The 21,692-nt window shown below is 39.7% G+C and overlaps 1 long non-coding RNA gene across 1 annotated transcript; it reads right to left on the reverse strand.

Annotated features, from left to right (window-relative positions):
• Window positions 1-892: 892 nt before the first annotated feature.
• On the reverse strand, window positions 893-21,491 carry LOC118722871. Its single transcript, XR_004989156.1, has 3 exons — window positions 21,480-21,491; window positions 14,115-14,122; window positions 893-992 (listed from the first exon to the last, which is right to left on the reverse strand). It is a non-coding gene; the product is annotated as an uncharacterized LOC118722871 (long non-coding RNA).
• Between the last annotated feature and the right edge of the window lie 201 nt (window positions 21,492-21,692).

Below are 21,692 nucleotides of genomic sequence, written 5' to 3' on the forward strand. Positions count from 1 at the left end.
GTTGACCTGGGTCAACCCAGGATTTTGTGCATTTGGGATTTTCAAATTTACTTTTCATCACTGGTCACAATTCAATGCAAAAAGGACTTTTTTTGTGTGTGCCATTGAAGCAACATTTTACTGATGACTTTTCGGTTTTCCATTTGTCTTTTGTTCAGTTGATGTGGCACCCATTTTCCTTCATTTAAAATCTTTCCCATTGCTTGTAAATGATTGGAAATTGTTTGCTGAACAACGTTTAATTTTTCTGCATGTTGTTTTTGAGTTTGACACCCATATTCATCCAATAATGCTTGTAATTGTTGGTCTTCAAACTTTTTCAGTTGACTTGGATGTTCTTTGTCTTTCATATTGAAATAATCACTTTTAAAGTATTTAAACCAGTGTTCACAGTTGAGATGAAGCATGTTCACCATAAGCTTCCCAAAGTATATGATAACTTTTTCTTCAAAATAAAGTAATGTGCTGGAAAACAAATCAGTTTCACTAAAAAGAGATTTTGACAGGAAGCCAGGAAGGCTGGTCAACAACCTTAATTGCTCTAACCACTCACCCTTTAGTTGAGACATTGTTAGCTGAAGCAGCCTCCACCTTGTTTGTCCTGTGTAAGTTTCTGTTATTTCCTGCCTAAGAGCTACATGTAAATTTCTGTTTATGTTGCCTAAGATGTTTTCCCAAAGCCTTAATAAAAGAGGATGGCAGGGCCAGAGCAGTGAGTAGTTCTCCCACTAGAGTTGGACTACAGCCTGGCCCCCATATTGCCAAGTTGAATTTCTTCAAGTCTCAAGTTTCTTCATTTGTGTGCGGTCCTTCTCCAGAATCCGAACCCTGAATTGGAACTCTTCCCACGTGGGCTGTGAAAGAGTTTACTATAGTAATGAATTAAAACTTCTCATAAATGCTTTTTTTTTGGCACCAAATTGGACATTTTAAGCATAAAAATATCTATGATGCTAACATCTTCAGCAAATTGGACATATGAAGCTTTGAAGCTTGCCGTCAGTCAATACAACAAAAGAGCAAACATATCAAATCACATACATATTAACATATGTGTAACTCCATCTATTGAAAAAAATCCACATTATTAACTGGTACACTAGTAGTTAGAAATCTTGCTTATTATCTACTTATGGTGATTGATTTTAATCTTTTAAAAAATCTATAACTTTAAAGAATGCTATCATCACTTAAGAATTTCTGACATCAGAAGCCCTTTAGTTCACATACTTCCTCAGGCTGATATCCTCAGCTCTTTACCAGGACAGTTATCAAGGCTAACCTGCCTCTGCAGATGACTAAGGAAGTCATCTCCCAGAAGTTTTTAACTTCTTCCCCTCACATGCCAACCTTTCCTTCTTCACACTTTGGAGGAAAAGAAAAAAGATCCTAATTATACACATGAGTTCATTTACCTGCTCCACTGCACTCTGACTGTGCTCCTCTGATTAGGAGGAAATGTGCTTTCTCCGGCTGCAGCTTAGATTTAGCTCTTTGCCCTTTCCAGCTGAAGAGAGTCCTAATTTACATTGAATACACGTGTTTAGTCATTACCACTAAATGTTTCTTCTTGCTGAGAATCTCCTGGAGCTGTTCTGTCCAGCCTTGGGTGCAGCTTGGCTTCTTTTAAGGGGCTTCACTAAAGGTTGAGCCTATATGAGAGCCCACCACACCCTATGATTGTTCAGTTAGGAATGGGAGTGATTATTTTCCCCATTTGGGGAAGTGGGTCCCTGGTCTCTGGGCCAGGTTTAACCACTGAATGCAGCTCTCGGGTTGGCAGTGATGCAGTCACTGCAGGGAAGAAAGCATGGCTATAGTTCCCATATGCTGTGCATTGACAAGCTGTTGAACTCTTCAGGAAAATTTTGTATAAACTAAAAAGAAGCTTTTAAAATCACCTCCACTTACCAAGCTTCTTGGAATGGTAGAGCTCTCCCTTTCCTCTGAAATCACAGACACTTCCCAGAGTCATGGCAAATTGAGAGCTCTCATACACCAACCACGCCTGCTCCCATGGATGACTTCTATACCTCGCAAGAGTCAGCTGCATTTGTTGCAAATGTGTTTGTGCTAATTGTATTTGTTTTCATAATTATGTAATTTTATTAAATCTTAAATTAGTAGGCCATTACTGCAAGAAGAAAACACATCCATGAAAGCTAAGTTACTTTGGAAAGAATTGATAAAACAAGTTGCTAAGAAAAATTGTCGTCAAATTAGGGACGGGTAAACCTCTGTAAAAAATTAGAAAAATATCATAGACATCTAGGAGTGCTTCTTCTAAAAAAATTAGAGTCTCTTCTAATGAAATTAGATTCTGCATTATTCTGGATGTGGTTTATGCAAGAAAGACAATAGAGAACTCCAGTGGACAGACTCATGGATGAAGGAACAGCTTTGGCTCCACATGAATACATTGGAGAATAAATGTACATGTGTAGGTTTAAGACTTTATAAAGTGTTTAAGAAACTTTAACTGACTTTTCTGATTAATCAAACAAATGTCAATTCCTATTGCACTCACTTATTATGCAGCCCCAGTGTGAACTGTGTTTGTGCTCTGTGAGAATTGCAGGACATTGTCCCAAAACTTCCATACTTGACTCTGTGGGTTTTGAGAATTTCTGGAGAGCTTACATGTTCAAGGTCACTTCTAACTCTAAACTTCTGGTCCTCTGTATTTTGGCTTTGCATTATCACCTGTCCTTTGTGTGTTCTCTTTGTTCTGTGTATCTTAGCTATGAAACTTCCTTCCTTAATTTCTATAAACACACACACAACAACAACAACAACATCAACAACAACAACACCTTACATCAAGCATTTACATGTATAGTAGACTTGACTGAAGTGGTGGAAAGAAGGGCAAGGCAAGGTTTTACATCTTAGGAATAAAAATAATTTCAAATCGGAAACCAGGCATCTTGTCCTAAAGTTACCTTGCAACTGGAGATTTGGGAGTTAACTCCACACAGTGTCCCAGCCACACATTATTTGCCTAGCTTCTTATAACTCTACTCCTCTTTTTTCTTCTGGCTCTTTTTTGCATTCTTACTTATGTCAAATGCTTAACAGTTTGACGAACAATTGACTGCCTGCTAACCCTTGCTCTTGCATAGGATCTCACCTCCCTCCCTCCCTGCCTCCTTTCAGGTAGCTTATATGTAGTAGCAAACATATCTCAATATGGTGACCACATCTAAGAACTGGAACATCTCTGGAGGTAAAAGTGAGCAATGTTAATTATTTCTCTAAGACAAAAGGAAAACATTGGGATTATGCTGGGCAAACCAGGATCTGCTATTTATCAAAGTATTTTCCTAACCACAGATAGTTTTTTCCTTAGAAGAATTCTGGTGTTAACAGATAAAACATTTTTCATTCTATCACATATAATCTCCAAAGTTGATTACTCAAATAGCCAATTCTTTTTCTATTTAGGTGGGAGGTGTTATTCACTGAAGTAAAGTATGCTCTTCATTGGTCCCCACCATCTACAGTTCTGTGTTCCTCACCCTTTCCAAGCTCAGTTTTTCTATCTATGAAATGCCTGCTAAAGGACTCAAATGAAAAGCATAGACTGAAAGCATTTTGCAGGGAATTAAGCTATAGAAATAAAAGGTTTATGGTAATCACTGTTGTTATGCATATTTTTAATGAAATGAAGAGTCAGAAGTCACAGGGTGAGGCAAATGATAGGGTGCTGCATCAGCCTGATGGCTTGTCTAGGTTAGAGCCTCTGGGTGCCCTTTATTCTTGCTCCATGACAATATACCTGGTCCTTTGAAACAACTGTACCAGTAATTGTGAATCCTGACCTCCAGCCTCATTATTTCGGTCTTGGACCTCTACTCAGCAATTTCATCCAATCACCCTGAATTGTATATCCTTGAGTCAGGTTATTGTGATGCTGATAAATGAGAACTGAATTGAAGCCATCAGCCTTATGCACTTTACTCACCTACTTCCAGATATGGAAGTTAATGGACTTGGATTGGCTGCTAACTGGGAGTTTCATCCAAGACCATTTTCCCTAAGGGCATTAACTGCAATTTATTGATTGGGTAGAGGGCTGAAGTCTTTTGGGGACTGGGTTTGTTCTATGGCCTAGGACAGTGGTCAGCAAACTCATTGGTCAACAGTGCCAAATATCAGTAGTATCTACAATGATTGAAATTTTTTTTGAGAGCCAAATTTTTTAAACTTAAACTTCTTCTAACGCCACTTCTTTGAAATAGACTCGCCCAGGCCTTGGTATTTTGTGGAAAAACTACACTCAAGGGGCCAAAGAACTGCATGTGGCTTGAGAGCTGCAGTTTGCCAGCCATGGGCCTAGGAACATGGAACTGAATCCAAGCATGTCACCTGAGCTTTTCAAATTGAACAGGAACACTGTGACTTTTGATTCAGAAGCTGGGTAGGCTGACAAAATGAGCAGTTAAAAAATGTCTCACCTTATTACAAAGTGATGAGCAGTTTTTTCCTTCCTCTGAGAACAGGAATATGAGCCCATTTTATATATACTGAGTTCTACTTAATTGGGGGGGGGTGGTGGCTATGTCTGTTTAGTTCTTCATTGTCTCTTGCAGTCAGTGATGGCTACTTGGATTGTCTATACCTGCTCTTTCCATTTACTTTGCTCCTGTTTTGAGTTCATTCTGTGCAAGATTTTCACCTCCTCTACTCCAACTAAGCTACTCATACAATGACCATCAGTGCCCACCCCATTGCTAAGCACAAAGGTCAGGTCTCAGCCAGCTTCTAATCGTTCTGTCATGGGATTTAACATGTCCAGTTTTACACTTACTTGAAACAATTTCTTCCCTGGGCTTCCAGGACAGCACACTCTCTGGTTTCCTCACACGTCAATAGTCAGTGACAACTCCATCTTATTCTCTTTGATGGTGCTTGTTGTTTTTCTTGACCTCCAAATATTGAGTTCTCCAGGGTTCAGTCCTCAGATGCCTTCCTTATTTTGTCAACACTCATGCTCACCCAGACTCATGGATTTAAATACTTTCTGTCTGCTGAAGATTCCCACATTTATATCTCTGGCCTGCAACTCTCAGGTAGACTTGAAATACACACAATCTTGTGCTTGACTCAGCACTTTAATTTGTAATAGGCATGTTGAAAAATTAATGTCTCATGCTGAACTTCTGTTTTCCCTCACACATGCTCATCTTTCCTTACCAATAAAGGGCAACTCTTCCCTTTCAGTTGCTTGGGCCCATACCCTTGAAACCATCCTTAACTTATCTCTTAACCTCATATTCTACTTTCAGTGCAACAGAGAATAGCTTATTGGTTTCCTCTTCAAAATACCTGAAAATCCAGCCGAAACCGGTTTGGCTCAGCAGATAGAGCATTGGCCTGTGGACTGACAGGTCCCAGGTTTGATTCTGGTCAAGGGCATGTACCTTGGTTGCAGGCACATCCCCAGTAGGGGGTGTGCAAGAGGCAGCTGATTGATGTTTTACTCTCATTGACATTTCTAACTCTCTATCCCTCTCTCTTCCTCTCTATAAAAAATCATAAAAAAAAATATATATATATATAAAAATACCTGAAAATCCAGAATTTGACCACATCTAATTACCTCTCCTGCTATCACCCTGGTTTTGAACACAGTCTTTTCTCACCCGGTTTATTGCAGTGTCCTTCCTGAATGGTCTTCCTGCTTCTGCTCTGGCCCTGGGCTCCTGAGTTTCAATATAGCAGGCTGAATGATCCTTTAAAAACCAAAGTCAGATGTGGTATTTCTCTGCTCAAAACCTGGGAGGGGGATCCCCAGTTCACTGGGTCCTTATAAAGGCCTACAGGGCTCGTCACCTGTTTCTGAGCTAATGTCCTAATAGTCTCCTCCTCTCTCACTACCTGTTGTCAGTGCCCACACTGGCTTCTAATATTCCAGTCATATTCTTGCCCGTGAGATTTTCACTGTAGTTCCCTCTGCCTGGCACTTTCTCTCTCCAGATATGTTCATAGTTCCTTCATTCCTTAGGGTCTTTGCTCAAATGTCACCATCTAAGGGAGGCCTTCCCTGATCATCCTATTTAAAATTGAAAATCCCATTCACCCCAGAGCTTCCTACCCCTATTCCTGCTATATTATAGAATTTACTATAAATTATCAAAATAAGAAAAGACAATGGTCTTAAAAATAAATTTTGAGGGCTGTGAGTTTATTAAAAAATGCCAGGTAAGGTTTTTATTTTTGAAGGTAATGTCTTCAGTTTTTTAAGCTGTTTTACCAAGTATATAGGAAATCACCCCTAATTGTTCTTTTTAAACATATAGCTTAAAAAAATCAGTTCAAACATACTTGCCTCTGTTTGAACCAACCTTTTGTCACTGCATTCTAGAATTTCTGAGTACTGATTGTGGGCATGGCATTGTGCCTTCCCACCTCCAACTTTATGTGCTGGAAATTAATTATCTTTGTCTCACTGTGTTTTTAAGACCTTATATTTTAATGATATGATAAATTTATTCCATCATTATGTTCTCTCCTAAGAATGTGAATGTAAATGAGTAGAATTCTCAGTCATTGGGAGCCACAGGTAGTGGCAACCAAACACTGAACAGACTCAGGTGCCAAAATAAGGAACACAGAAGGCAAGTGAAGGGTAACCTGAACTAAGAAGCTATTGGATGGAATTTGCCTCTAGTTATTGGATTGAAGGAAACTTTAATGCCCATCCGGTCTCTGTTTTTATAGATGAGTAGCTGACTGGTTTATTTTATCTAGAAGACCAACACTCCAAGCCACTTTTCAACCTATTAAAAAGTGATAACATGTTCTTTAAATATATCTTACCCTGCTTTCAAATGTGGCATATTTAAAATACAGCTAGAATATAAGTGAATAATTCATTTACTAAAGAGCAGACTTTTACAAAAATAGTTCATGATAAAAAGCAGCATATGAAATTATCTGATTGTCACCTACTTGCATTCTAACAACCATATGTACTCTCCCATTCCCATTCGCTATTTCCAATCTTCGGGCTGAGAGGTCTCAAAACAAAATTTGAGGTTTGAGAATTCTGAGGCCTTTGATTAAATCCATACCTACTGGTGATCCAAATGCTGGGGATTCTATATCAGGACACTTCAGGAGAAGAACTTTGCATGTTTGGACAGCCAATACTTTTTACAAAGTGAAAATTTAATTATTTAGATTTTTGCAAACTAAAAACTAAGATAATGATAATGTGCTTTTATATAGCTCGCTCTCTCTCTCTCTCTCTCTCTCTCTCTCTCTCTCTCTCTCTCTCTCTCTTGCTCCCCCCCCCCTCTTGCCCCCTTCCCCTCATTCTCTCTTTCTGCCTGTCTTTCTCAATTTTCTCTTTCTGTTTGGAATATTGCCTTATATGCCTCATTAGTTTAACCAGTGTTAGAGAATGTGTAATGGATTGGGCAGTCAGTCAAAATTGGAGTGTTTTGAATGGAAGTGCTCATTTCCTCAGATGTTGAATCAGAGTCTAAGTTTGAAGTAACAGTTGCACATCAGAATCATCTGGAGAGTGTTTTAAAATGCTGATGCTTTAGCCCAGCAATTTTCAATCTTTTTCATCTCATGGCACACATAAATTAATTACTAAAATTCTGTGGCACACCCAAAAATATCTTTTTTGCCTATTTGACACACACACACACACACAAAAGGTATAATTTTGATTCATTCACACCATACAGCTATTATTGTGTTAGCTGCTTTTTTTTTTAATTTGAAAATTTTAGAGAAAAGAGGTCAGTTCCTGGACTAAATAGTCGGGTATTGCATGTTTTAAAAATTCTGGCAGCATGTTAGGTGAAAATCGCTACCTTAGACCAATTGAAACAAATTTTCCAGTGATGGTGCCTAGGTAGCTGTATTAAAACAAAACAAAACAAAACAAAACAAAACAAAATAAACCCTAAGTGATTTTAATATGCAGCCAGGATTGAGAGCCACGGTCAACATAAAACCACTTGATACTTAAATCTCCTCTGCATCATTGTCAGTGCCCAAAATTTGGCTGGTCTCCATTAGATACCTCCCAGGAAGAACTCTCTAAAGAAGAGCTCTAGAGGAAGTTCTTCCTTATATTAACAGAAAAGCTACTCCTTATGGCTTTTACCCATTGTTCTCAATTTTGTAATTTGGGAGCACAAAGAACAAACCTCACCTTTCCACATGGTTGAAATTTGATGGTAATTATTAGTCATTCACTTTTTAACCATATATTTACTGAGAACTTATTATAGGCACAGACCTGCCCTGAGACCCCAACACAAATAAAATAAGGTCATTGCACCCAGGATGCTGACAGTCTGGTGGGGAAGATGGATATACCACTGACATTGGTGCAGCTCAACTGCATTGTTGCTTTCCTATTTCTCCACACTCCACCCCACCCCATCTTGCTCTTCTTTAAGAGGATACCCCCAATTCCTTCAACTTGTCTTCATATGACATTGTTTTGAGGGCTTCTGTTCTACTAAGGTTTAAACTCACTTCAGGTTGTCTACATCCCTTATAAATGGCTCCTAGGGTGGACTGCAGATGTCAGATGTGTGGTCTAAATATAGTGAGAAGAGAGAGGGACTGCCATCTACTTTCTTTTACTTCTAGATGATACATTATAAGTTTATTATGAAATTTTTGACAGTTAAAGCCATTAGGACTTCATATATCCAGGGCCACTTGTAATGAACTCATCTCTCTTTTGGATAGACAGGAGTGTAGGGATGGCAAGGCTGAGAATATCAGAGCAAGGGGGTGGAGGAGTTTAACTTCCTTCTCTCTTGTCTATCTTCTCCCTGGGCTTCATTATGGATTCCTAAAGTCGTATGTGAACATTCCGACAACTGACCACTTATGTCACTGGTCCTAAAGGGCCATGGATGGGCTTGTTTAGAAATGGGCACATTTGCCAAGTGAACTGGACCTAAATGGGAGAGATGGGGTGAGTGGCAGTAACAGTGACTTAGAACTCTTTTCAGTAACAAGATTTTAATATAACTGATAATCAATACCTGGAGGAAGTAGTTTTTCTAGTGGCCAATTCCATTTTTTTTTTCAGCTCTCTCTTTTTTTTTTTTCTGAGCACTAAGCTAGATGGTAAGGTACATATCTATTTTTTTAAATATATTTTATTGATTTTGTACAGAGAGGAAGGGAGAGAGATAGAGAGTTAGAAACATCGATGAGAGAGAGTCATCGATCAGCTGCCTCTTGCACACCCCCTACTGGGGATATGCCCGCAACCAAGGTACATGCCCTTGACCGGAATCGAACTCGGGACTCTTCAGTCCCCAAGCCGACGCTCTATCCATTGAGCCAAACCGGTCTCGGTGTTAAGGTACATATGCTGATTTCTGGTATTAACTTATGGTTTTATGAAAACTCAAATAAGCAACCTCTGATCTTTATCTTTCTCATTGTTTACTCATTTTAGGGTGTCAGGATTATAACAGACAAATATAAACCTTCACCAACTGACATTTTCAGTGTTTGCCCCCAACCGCTCTCTGGTTATGTTTGTCAATTAGCATCTCAAGAAGAAATGTCGATATATATTTGGATTTTTGCATTTACACTTCATGAAATATTTCACAGATATTTATAACACTACCAATTCTGCTCTGCTGAAATGAAAATGTGTACAGTGCAGATAAATCAAAGGCCATAAATAACTTCACCATCAGGGTCAGTAAACATCCATTGAGGATATGTGACATAATTGGTTCAGATTACTATCAATTTGGGTTCTAATCTGGGAAAATTTTGGGTAAAGCTCTTTCATTGTTGGTGACGTCTTTAGTATCTCTTAATAAGAACAAAATGTCTTTATCCATAAGGGCATAGGAAAGCAAGGTGAATAATCATGCCTGAGTATATAGTGTGTGCAGGTCAGCAAGTATTCAGAATAGATGCTCATGAACATGAGAGTAGATCTGAAGTGTCTGAGGAGGAAACTGTGTTTCATTTGCCACCCCAAGAGCCTTTAACCTGCCTAGTGCTGGGCACAATGACCTAACCCAGATGCTGGGGTTACATTTGCAGATGTACAGGGGGAGGTGTTTGGAAATGGGCTTTTACTTATCTTCCCGATTCTCTTACCCATCCTTCATGGTAAGGTTTTGAGTGCTCAGCTCTTCAAGGAATAAACTTGTGCCAATACCAGTGGCTTGTTCAATCCTCATCATCCCTGTGTTCTCCACAGTTGTTGACGTTTTTGATAGTTCCTATCTGGAAAATCCCTCCCTGGTCCTCTGTTTCATTACACCAGGCTGGTTGGTCATGTCCTCCAGTCCATCTTTCTCTCATTTGGCCCTCCCACCCCCATGGGCGTTGGTGACTTCTTTAGTGTCTCTTAATAAGAACAAAATGTCACCATCCATAAAGCTCTCTGATATTTGGTTTTCTGATATGTTTATATGTACTTTTGCATTTGAATTTCTCAGGATTTAACTATCTCTTATATAATTATATGTTCCAAGTCTTTATTTTCAGCCCTAGAGTGAGCACAACATACATTATCAATTGTCTATTAAGTTAAATGTCGTTGTGATTTTTATTATCTTTACTTAAGTCCACCTGCTTTTGTTGATATCAACCAGCATCAATGTTTGAAATGAAATACTTCATTTTATTTTCCTTTCTTGATTTCCATGCTTCTTCATGGTACTCTCATTATCTTACTCATCCAAGTATATTGCCCCCTCCTACTGCCAGAAAACCAAGTAGTTATTATATTTCAGACACTGTTGTTCTAGTTGTTTGGTAGATTATGGTCCTTCCTTAGTGGAGTTTGCATCCCAAAGGGAGAGTTAGACATTAATCACACACTCACAAAAATAGACCTTACTGCATGCAGGAAAAGAACAGCACAGGAAAAGTGCAGGGAGTATGAAGACCTGACTTAGAATGGGAGGAGAGGGATGTTTGACCTGAGATTTGAATGATGATTCAGGGCCAGAGAGGGGCATCCAAGCATAAAAAAATAGCGTTCCTTAAAGTCTTGGACCTGGGGGTGGCAGTGGGAGGAAACTGTGTAATGCGAAGCAATGAAGAAAGCTATGTAGTATGAAAGTGACCTGGAAGAGAAAGTAGCAAAAGAGGAGGTGGAGGCAGATCATGAAGGGCCTTGATGTCATATTAAAGACTTTGATCTCTACCCTAAGAATTATTGCAGCATACTAAGTAAGGGAATAACACAGTTGGGATTTTATTTTCAGATGATTGCAGTCTGCAGGGAAGAGAATGGATTGGCAGGGAATGGGCAAAAATGGACATATAGACACTGGCCTGGAGGCCATTCCCATAGTTCAGATAAGGAAACGGTGATGGTTATGCAGAAAATGCTGGCTCCAGTACACAAAAACCTCAGAATCATTATGTCTGAACATATTTAATATTTAACTGTATGTATTTAACCAATCCATTCCATTAAATGTTCCTGTGTAGTATCTTTTGCATGTGATTTTCCTTTCTATTACTGTTCTTGCCACTAATTCCAGAGCTGTGAACTCATGTCTGAATGATATCCCTCTCCCGTTAGGGATTGCTCATGGAGAACAGCTGCTCCCCTGCCCCCAAATTTCCCACCTGAACCCGGGTCTCAGAGGTCCCAGTGGCTTGTCCCTCCTCCAGGATCTGCAACAACAGTGCTGAGACTGGCTTCTACTCGGACAAAACATTATGAAGGTACATGTCTTTAAGGCCTTGGTTCCAAACACGAATAAGCTCTCTCACCTGGTGCACTTTGAAAATATACAGATTCCTTGCTCATTACCAGAGGTTTGGATTCAGCAGGGTTGTTTTTTTTGGGGGGGGGAGGGAGAGGGAGGGCAAGAGACTGTATTTCACAAAGTCCAGGTTTCTAAGGATCAGATAGGCTTTGTTTGTTCTAAAGCACCACTCAGTGCATCTCATTTTGTCCTGAAAAAGTCAGTTGTGTTTTTCCAGATTGGGTCTGTTTTTTCTGTGCTGTCTTCCCAACCTCCTTCCTCCCTTCACTAAACATCCTTCCTTACTTAGATTTTCCCTTGACCTTAGCCTTCTGTTTTGTGGCTTTTCCTCCCACTGTGGAATCTCTGATGTCTTCTCGGTGGGCGTAGCCACCTGTGAGGGGCCGTGCCATGCCATAGAGGACTGCTCCCTGGAAGGCGGAGTGACAGGGAGGATTTCATTAGAAAGCAAACTCTACATTTGCAAAGATGAGGTGTTACATAGAGCAAGGGAGGAAAGTTAGCACAAGAAAATAATCTTTTTGAGAATGCAGCTCTGTTTCATGTATCTATCAATTAGATTTGCTTCCTTTTGGTCTTTAGATAAAAAAATTTTCAAATAAACATGACTGCGGTGCATCTGTTTTAATGCTTCTAATCTTCTGACTACTAGAGCAAAAAATTAATATCTTCCTTCCTCAGTAACAGTAAAAACTCAGATACCAGTGGAAGGAGGGGAATGAAGAACAGAGGCGGTTTATCTCTGGGTGGGGAATTTGCATGGTGCGAATGAGCATGCAGTCACATACATATGTGATTAGCATCAATTTCTTATTTTTATGAAACTGTAGCAATAGATCATGTTAGATATGTGAAAAATATCAAAATTGGATCCCTGACCAGTTACTACATTTAACTTTCTAGAAGTACATTATCAGATATCCATGAGCCAAAAAGAGAAAAAAAATAACAAGAAGGGTTTACTTGGTGTCCAAATATGGTTTTATCATTTTTTAATCTTCTCTAATGTTTATTCTTAGAATCACAGGTATTTTCAGATGTCCTTTAATTTCATCTACAGTTAGTATACTGATAAGTGACTGCTGAGCTAGGGAAGGTAGCAAGGAACATGTATTTGCATTTCCTAAAATTGAGCCACTGAAACCCAAATGGAAGGAGGATACATATGAATTATAAATTCAAATTGTAACATGCGTGTTGAAATGGGGGAGGAGGTGAAACTGGAAGGAGGCGGGAAAATGATTTGCTTCCACTCATAGCACAGAGGAAGATAATTCACGGGAGATTAAAAAATATAAAAAGCTTTTCCCACTTGCCTCGTTTCCTCATGGTGTCTTTGAATGTGTTTGGCAGCAGTGGGCTATGTCAGGCCACCTGTGCAGTCAGCAAATGGCTCATGGTATTCAAAAGACCCCTTTTATTAATCTCCTCAAGCAGCCCTTTGGGAAATTGGATGCTTGCTTTAGAATGGCCACCGTATTTTTACCCCGCTTGAGGTGTTACTGTATTTTCTTCTGTTCATGACAATTTTCTTTATCCCTGCAATCAACAATAAGCTCCTTCCTCACTTTGGTGTCATTCAGAATTCCTTGCCCAATGGCAGACAGATTCTATAAGTTGTGAAGCTCCAGGGCACCAGTTCTTGTTGTGCAGGGAGGAAGAGGCGAATGTGGGGTACATTGTGGCTGGTGCCCCCTGAAGTTGTGCAACAGGTTGTAAGTACTCAATAAGAGCATAAATAATAATCAATGAATGAGCAACTGAATGATTGAACAAACACCTTTCTTTTTATTTTGCAGAGTCAGTTTAGTGTAGTTAATGCTGAGTCCAGATGAAATAGAAATAGATAGACTCAGAATTAAGAGTGATTTGGGTTCAATCCTGGATTCCCTCATTTACTTCCTTGGGCAAATTACTTAATTTCTTTGAATCTCAATTTGCCTATCTGTAAAATAGGTAGAGTAAACCTACCTTGTAGAGTTATAAAGAGAATTATATGTAATATAAACAGAAAACACCTAATATAGTCCCTGGCATAGAGTAGATACTGAATATTAAAAATGAAAATTGTGGTTTCATGTTTTTTGTTTTATTTCAATCCACCTTTAGTTGTATTAGCATCAGTGAGTGGAGAAAGTAGAGCATGGACATAGGACTGAACTAACACCTGTACCTACTGAAAGCAGGGCTCATGTCTCTCCTTTTTAAAAATATATTTTATTGATTTTTTTACAGAGAGGAAAGGAGAGGGATATGGAGTTAGAAACATTGATAAGAGTGAAGCATCGATCAGCTGCCTCCTGCACACAGCCTAATGGGGTTGTGCATGCTACCGAGGTACATGCCCTTGACCGGAATCGAACCTGGGACCCTTCAGTCTGCAGGCTGATGCTCTATCCACTGAGCCAAACTGGTTAGGGCAGGGTCATGTCTCTTATCCAGAAGTGCAGTTCCCAATATGTGTCTATCATGGGGATCAACAGTGTATTAATTATCATATCAGCTGCTAGTATGAGCTTGCAATATATTTTTTTTGTTGAGACATAAAACAATTAGTTAAGAATCACTGCTTTTACATTGTGCAATATGCAGGATGTACATTTGATCATACATTGACTTTGCCCTGTGGCTATACAACCAATTAGAAAGAATACTCAGTGGGGTTCTGGTACCAAAGTGTGAGAGCTTCACACAGCATGGCTGAGAGAACAGGCCCGGATTCCTCTTCCAGGGCCTGTGGATACTCTACCATGTTCTACTTTCTTTTCTACTGTAATGAATTACTTATCAAGCCTGCAGCCTGCCCTGCAGAACTTCTCAGACTTATTCCTTTTTTAGTATTATTGCTTCCTTCTTGCTGCTTTTTTTTTTCATTATCTGTGCCTTTGCTCTTTCTATGCATTTATTAACTGAATTAGCACATTTCCAATGTTTGTTCACATTTAATGAGGTATTGGTATTTTGGTGGCAGAAATGAAGAAGTGAGACCCATGGGTGAGAATTTTATTGAACTTCGGTGTATGTTATTTTTCAAGATGTGTGATTCGCAGTCATAATCTATTATGAAACACAAAGTGATATGTATACCTAAAGTATCTGATATTTTATTGGCTGAAAATATGACACAGATAAAGAAAGTTCCTTATACAAAGTGGCTATCCCCTAAATAATTCAACTTCATTGGACAGAAAATGAAAAAAAAAGTTTTATCAGCTACAAAATCCTTCAAATGTATTTAAAAGTTATTAGAAATACAAAATTAAATTGGAAATGCCTCTGATTAATTGGATTAAATAGTCTTAGTCAAGGTTATCTTGTTACAAATAACAGATAGCTACCCAAACTGGCTGCAGTGGGAAGGGAGAGTTTATGATAAGGATACATGGTGTCTCCAATTCCCAAAGGCAGAAAGTGGGGCTGCAGTTTGGAGACATGTTTCAGCCTCAGGCTTTCTCTCTGGTTGCATTTGGTATTTGTGCTTCCTTCTGTCCCTTTGAAGTTGTCTGTTCCAGGAGGGCAACCTCACCTCCTGAGTCAAGTGAAGAGTTCAAACTACCCAGCATCTCTGGGTCCCAAGTCCAGATTCTTAGGAGAAAGACTGTTATTGGTCAAGGATATAGGAGTTTTGTAGTGAATACATAGCTGCCTGAACAGCCTAATTGGAGAGAGGTGGGATGGGACTGGGGAGAGAAGTTCTCAAGGAAATGCTTTGCAGGATAAGCATTGTCTACTGCACAAACTTTGTCTTGCTTGATCCTTTTACAGAAAGCAGTTCAATGTGGGCATAAAACAGTTGTAGCTGAACTATTTTATGACATTTGGTTATTATTAAAAGGCTGAATCGATGTATGCATGCCAGAATGATCTATTAAAGACACATTTCTTAGAAATTAAATTCTAATATCGATATCTGAAATAAGTAGGAAATTTTAGGAGATATTGCTGTGATTTTAAAAATTATATTTTATTGATTTTTTTTTAACAGAGGGGATGGGAGAGGGATAGAGAGGTAGAAAAATTGGTCAGCTGCCTCCTGTACACTGCCTACTGGGGATATGCCTGCAACCAAGGTACATGCCCTTGACCAGAATTGAACCTGAGACCCTTCAGTCCAGAGGCTATCACCCTATCTACTGAGCCAAAATGGCTAGGGCAGCATTTATGTGATTTTATATTTATTTTGCTTTCATTGCATATAGAATTGATTGTATTTATAATCATCACCATAAACTCATTACAATGGTTCCTTTTGTTTATTCAAATATTTATTATTGCTTTGATATTTTCTCATCCTTATTACCTCCTTTGTTATATTTTCTCCTCTACCTCATTCTATCTTATGTTTTCTTCCCCCCCCCTCCCTTTTTTTTTTTATCACTCTCTTTCTTCTGAGGGCTGAAAAGATGTGTGTGGGTGTTGTTGCAAGTGGGAGAGAGGAAAAATTGAGCAATGACAAGTGGAAAGTAGCAAAATTATTTTAGTAACTCACTGTCTTGGGAGGATACATATTGATGTATAATTTATACACAAATGCAAATAGTCATGTAAATTGAGTGCGTTTTTTTAGCTCTTAGAAAATGACTGCCCACACTGTGCTCTGCAGTCCTTCTTATGCTCTGGCTTCAGATGACTGCCCTGGAGTCCTTAGGAGTCAGAATCAAGAGAGTCTGGTGTAACTTGGATGAAATGTGTGGCTTTTATAGTTCCATAAAATGGCCAAGGCATGGGATAGGAGAGTAGAGAGAAGAATAAATGGAAGAGTAAGATCTGTAAGAAGACATTGGGGTTATTGGGGGAAGGGAGGACAAGCAAAAAAAGAGAACTGGGGGCAAGCAGTTGCTGAACTTGACAGTGTGTAGGCACTTTCTAGAGGGCATTAATGTGGTCAGAAGAATTGGCACATGTAGTGTATGTATTGTAATTTAGGAAAAGACACGACCTTGTAGTTATGTGGCTGAAGAGGAGGAGTACCTTCCTCTGCTGGGCTGGGCCCTTCTATGTGAGACTGACTTATGTAATGTTATGCAAAATTTCTGAGGGGTAAGAAACATGAGCACTGGATAGCCAGGATGAAAATCTAAGGTTTACCAAGAGCCCTTTCCTAGCTTATGACCCCTAGGTCAGGAGTTGTGTAGGTCAGAGGTACACTTTGGGGAATTATTGCTTGAAGACCCCAGAGCAGGGAGAGTCAATGGGATACTAATCAGAGAAAACAGGACTAGGGTGTGGGCCATGCCTCCAAATGAAGGTGATATAGGAGCATGTGTGGCTATTAACAGAAGGTTGCCTTGGGGTGGAAAAGGCCAGAGGCAGACACCTATTTCATTACTGTGTTAGGTAAAGTTGGCAGACAAGATTCAATTGTAAGGAGAGCCCCTCCTGGTTCCATTTCATCCCAAGTGGAGGAGGAAGAGCTCTTAGATGGGCTGATATTAGCCCCTGCAGAAGGCAGAAGTGGTAGAGATGGAATTAGAATTTCAATTTGTCTGGCTGCAAAGCCCATATGCTGTGTGTCCTGCCTGGCCACCTGTATCCTCTCTCCCGCCCTCCCTAAGGGTGATGCTGATGACCTTCAGTTTTCAGCCAATATGCTGCACAGCACTTGAAACCACACAGCCAATGTTCCTAGAGCAGCCTCAGCGTAGGGAAATTATTGCAGCAAATGTTAGGACTTCCAAATTGTCATACTCCTGAATCTGGTATTCAGATTTTCTGAAACAAAAATTGTGTGTGACACATGGTTTAACAAAATAATTTTGTGCTGCTTCCTCCTGTCAGATCAGACTGAGAGACAGAGAGAGGTAAGAGAAGAAATATTCAAACTTCAGGGACTCTGCAGGTTGGAGAACAGCACAAGCGAGTGTCTGAGATAAAAACTGTGTTGGGCCGAAACCAGTTTGGCTCAATGGATAGAGCATCAGCTTGGGGACTGAAAGGTCCCAGGTTCAATTCTAGTGAAGGGCATGTACCTTGGTTGCGGGCATGTCCCCAGTAGGGGGTGTGCAAGAGGCAGCTGATCGATTACTCTCATCGATGTTTCTAACTCTCTATCTCTCTCCCTTCCTCTCTGTACAAAATCAATAAAATATATTTAAAAAAAAAACTGTCTTGGGAAATTCTGGATGTAAGCATATGCTGCCTATGGAATCCAATAAAATAGGTATATCATATCTAACAGGTTCTAAGGGGCAACCAAGAATGTATTAGAATTGATAGCATGTTTTTGCCCTAACACACACATAAGTAGGAAACTATTCAAACAGTTGTGATACAATAGTAACTTAGGAGTCTATGAAGGAGAGAGCTGGCATTTGGGAAAATTAGACAGAGAGATCTTTGAAGGACCAATTACAACAAAGAGGCATAAGGGAGACAAGAAGTAACTCAATGGTAAAACAGACAAAGACATCAAGAGAAAAACAAAACAAAACAAGATGGTGAACTATACATAAAATAAATTAAGTCTTCTCTCCTCCTGATAATCTGAGAGAAGGCTTTTGTGAATGGCCTGTGTTTGCTTGAAATTGGTTCTTGAATGTACAGAGTTCTTCTTCCCCTCTGTATCTTAAACTCGCAGGCAGGTTCCACATCAGAAGCTGATTCCATCCATCCTCCTTGAAGGCCCAGTGTCCATATCTTCTCCTCATTTATGAAGCCTTTATCGATTTGCTCCTTCAACTCCCACCACAGTGGAGCAGATCACTCAACAATTTAGTAACACATATTCGTTGTGTGTCTAATGTTAGGGGGCTCCGTTCAAGGCACTGGTGATAAGACAGCAATCAAAACACACCCAATTGCTGCTCTTGTGCAGCACTCTCCACTCGGTGCCACTGCCCAGCCTTCTTAAACATGTGTGCTACTATTATTTAAAATACCTAATTGTCTTGAAATTATGTGTTTATGTTCTCTATCAGATTGTGAGTCCTTGAGGGCAAGCACTATGTCTTAATCAAGTTTTCATCCTCAAGACTTACTGGAGTGCCTGGGATATAATAGTAACCGGCAGGCATATGTATAATGAATGGACACTCTTTGTATTTTTACCTTTTATAAATTTGCAGACTTTGAACATGTTCTCATTCATCTTTTATCTTCCAATGATTCCATTTTCATAAAGAAGAGCCTCCCAGGAGAATTGAGTCCCCTTTACAGACAATGTTTGAGATATAATATCCAACTCAAGGAGACCAACCCAAACTGGGGCAGAATGATTGTGGTGACGTTAAAACGAGTTTGTTTTATTTTACATGGCTATTTTCTGAAACTTCAGATTTATAAAAACACGCATTATTGGAAATTGCTTAATTTTTCATCATAGATTCCTTTATCTAGCAAGTTCTAGTACACTTGAAATATGGTTTAGTTTACAGAACATTGATTTACAAATAGCTTTATCAGCAATTTATCTATTGTTTGAAATATGCAACAGCAATATATGGGAGCAGAATGAATGATAAGTTAATTAAGAACAGGGAACACAAAACTTTTTAATCAATAGATGTAACAAATAAAATGTCCTTCAAATAAATAGTATGGTAGGTAAGTGGTAGGGAGGGGGACAGATAAAAATGGATGGGCCTGTGAAGTGAGGGGCTGGGAGGGAGAGGTACAAAGAAGAAAAGGGGTAACAGGGAATGAGAAACAGAGGGAGTCAGGTAAAACAGAGTCGTGAGTTGGAGAGAGAAGAAAAATTGAGAGAATAGGAGTAGAGAAGCAAGAGAGATGAGGAGCAGAGAGAGTTGAGGGAATTGACACAGAAGTAGATAAAACTGATGCAGGTAAAACAGAGTCATGAGTTGGAGAGAGAAGAAAAATTGAGAGAATAGGAGTAGAGAAGCAAGAGAGATGAGGAGCAGAGAGAGTTGGGGGAATTGACACAGAAGTAGATAAAACTGATGTAGATAAGCAAAAGGGCAAAGGGAAAGAGAGAGTGAGCCAAAAGAGAGAGCATGGGGCTAAGTGAGTGTCTACTTGTTTGGCAAAGGCTTATGCTTGTAGGTTCATCTTGGAACTTGGTCCTTCAGTCATTCATTCATTTGGTGGACCTGTATGGAACATGAACCAAATACTGGGCATTGTTCTAGGTGTGGGGATACAATGATTAACAGAAGGATAAGATCTCTGTCTTCACTGAGTTAAAGTTTAGGTATGGCGATGAGATTGCCTTCTAACACCTCTGGTGTCACAGCTATAGCAGTAGGAATTAGGTTTGCACTTGAAGTAGGGGGCATTGGCACAGACATCTGTCATACTGTAGGCCCTCCTGGAGTTTTCTTTTAAGGCCCTTTGAAACCCTCAGCATCTATGACTCTAACCTTTGAGCTGGACCCTTTATTTGTAGCTCCACAGTGGACCCAGAAGAAAAAATGAGCAGTCACCAAATGCAACTTCTCTTTAATTCTTGCTGTTTATGCTTCTAAGATTTACATGTGTGCATGCATGTGTTGGCAGGAATGCATACAGATTATGTGATTGAGACTGTGCTTTTTATTGGCTACTCTTTCTGTGCTTTATCTCCCCATAAAAAGACTGCTGAGAATACCCAACTTTTGTTGAATTCCCCATCATGGGAAGTTGTGATGAACTTGGTAGGGATGCCAGTCAAGTAGACCGGTGCTGGGGTTGGGTAATAATGACCAGGGGTCGGCCAGGCATGAGAGTTACCCAGCATAGGCGTAAGTAGATGGGCCCAGGGAGAGACCTATTACGAAGGGGGCACTAAAGCTAATTAGAAAGAATAGATCTATTAAGTCTAAAGAAAGATGTGAGGGTTATAAAGAAAAAATGAGGCCAGGAAGTGTGAAGCTGAGAAAATGCAGGGTTAAGGCTGAATATGGAATGAAATGAGGATGAGGGAAGTCTTTTGAGGAGATTGGGAGGCCTGGAGTTTCTTCTTTAAAAAAAATACACACACACACACACACACACACACACACACACACATATATATATATATATATATATATATATATATATATATATATATATATGTATTATTGATTTTTTCACAGAGAGGGATGAAGAGTTAGAAATATCATTGAGCAAGAAGCATATGTCAGTTGCTTCCTGCACACCTCCTACTGGGGATGTGCCCACAACCAAGGTACATGCCCTTGACCAGAATTGAACCTGGGACCTTTCAGTCCACAGGCCGATGCTCTACTCACTGAGCCAAACTGGTTAGGGCTGGAGTTTCTTATTAATGGTTGGTGGCAGGGTGGGTAAATGGACAGTCTGCTAGGATGAAAGACAGCATCAGACATAAACATTCCAATTTGGTATGTGGCGACCTATGTAAAGAAGTGACAAAATAAACAAGTGAGACTTCCAGGGTGTAATCTGAAGGTAACTACGCTTCTTGTGCTGCCCATCAATTCCCACACTTTGGGGCTAATGGCTACCTTCCTTTCTTGATAACCAGGGCACCAGAGCAGTTTACACACATACATACCATAAACACAATTCCAAGTAACAATAAAAACTAATCCTTATGTAAAGTTATGATTTCCCTCCTCTCCAGCTAGTTCTGGCCTTAAGCTGACCCCTTGCAAAGAGAAGGAGCGTATGGTCAGCTATTCCCCCCTGTTTTCTTCTTTTCCCCACCGAGTAATTTGACCAATCCTCTCTCATCTTGTTAATCTTCGTTTCAACTGGAGTTGTAGTGTGTGTACAACTCCCTGGAATTGTAGTGTGTGTATATTAGTTTTATATTGATGTGAAGCAAATTCTTACAACTTGAGTAATTCATGAGCTCACAGTGCAGGCATAGCTGGGCCCTTCACTCAGAGTCTTATAAGTGGATCCAGAAGAACAAGAGGATGTATAGCAGTCACCAAATGAAAAGTCCAGTTGTCTGTTGGGTTGTGATCTCATCTGAGGTGTGGGATCCTCCTCCAAGCTTAAATGGATACAGGCAGAATTCAGTTCCTTGCTCTTGTGGAACTC

This window comes from Pipistrellus kuhlii, unplaced genomic scaffold, assembly GCF_014108245.1.
Source record: "Pipistrellus kuhlii isolate mPipKuh1 unplaced genomic scaffold, mPipKuh1.p scaffold_m20_p_2, whole genome shotgun sequence".
Taxonomy (NCBI): Eukaryota; Metazoa; Chordata; class Mammalia; order Chiroptera; family Vespertilionidae; genus Pipistrellus; species Pipistrellus kuhlii.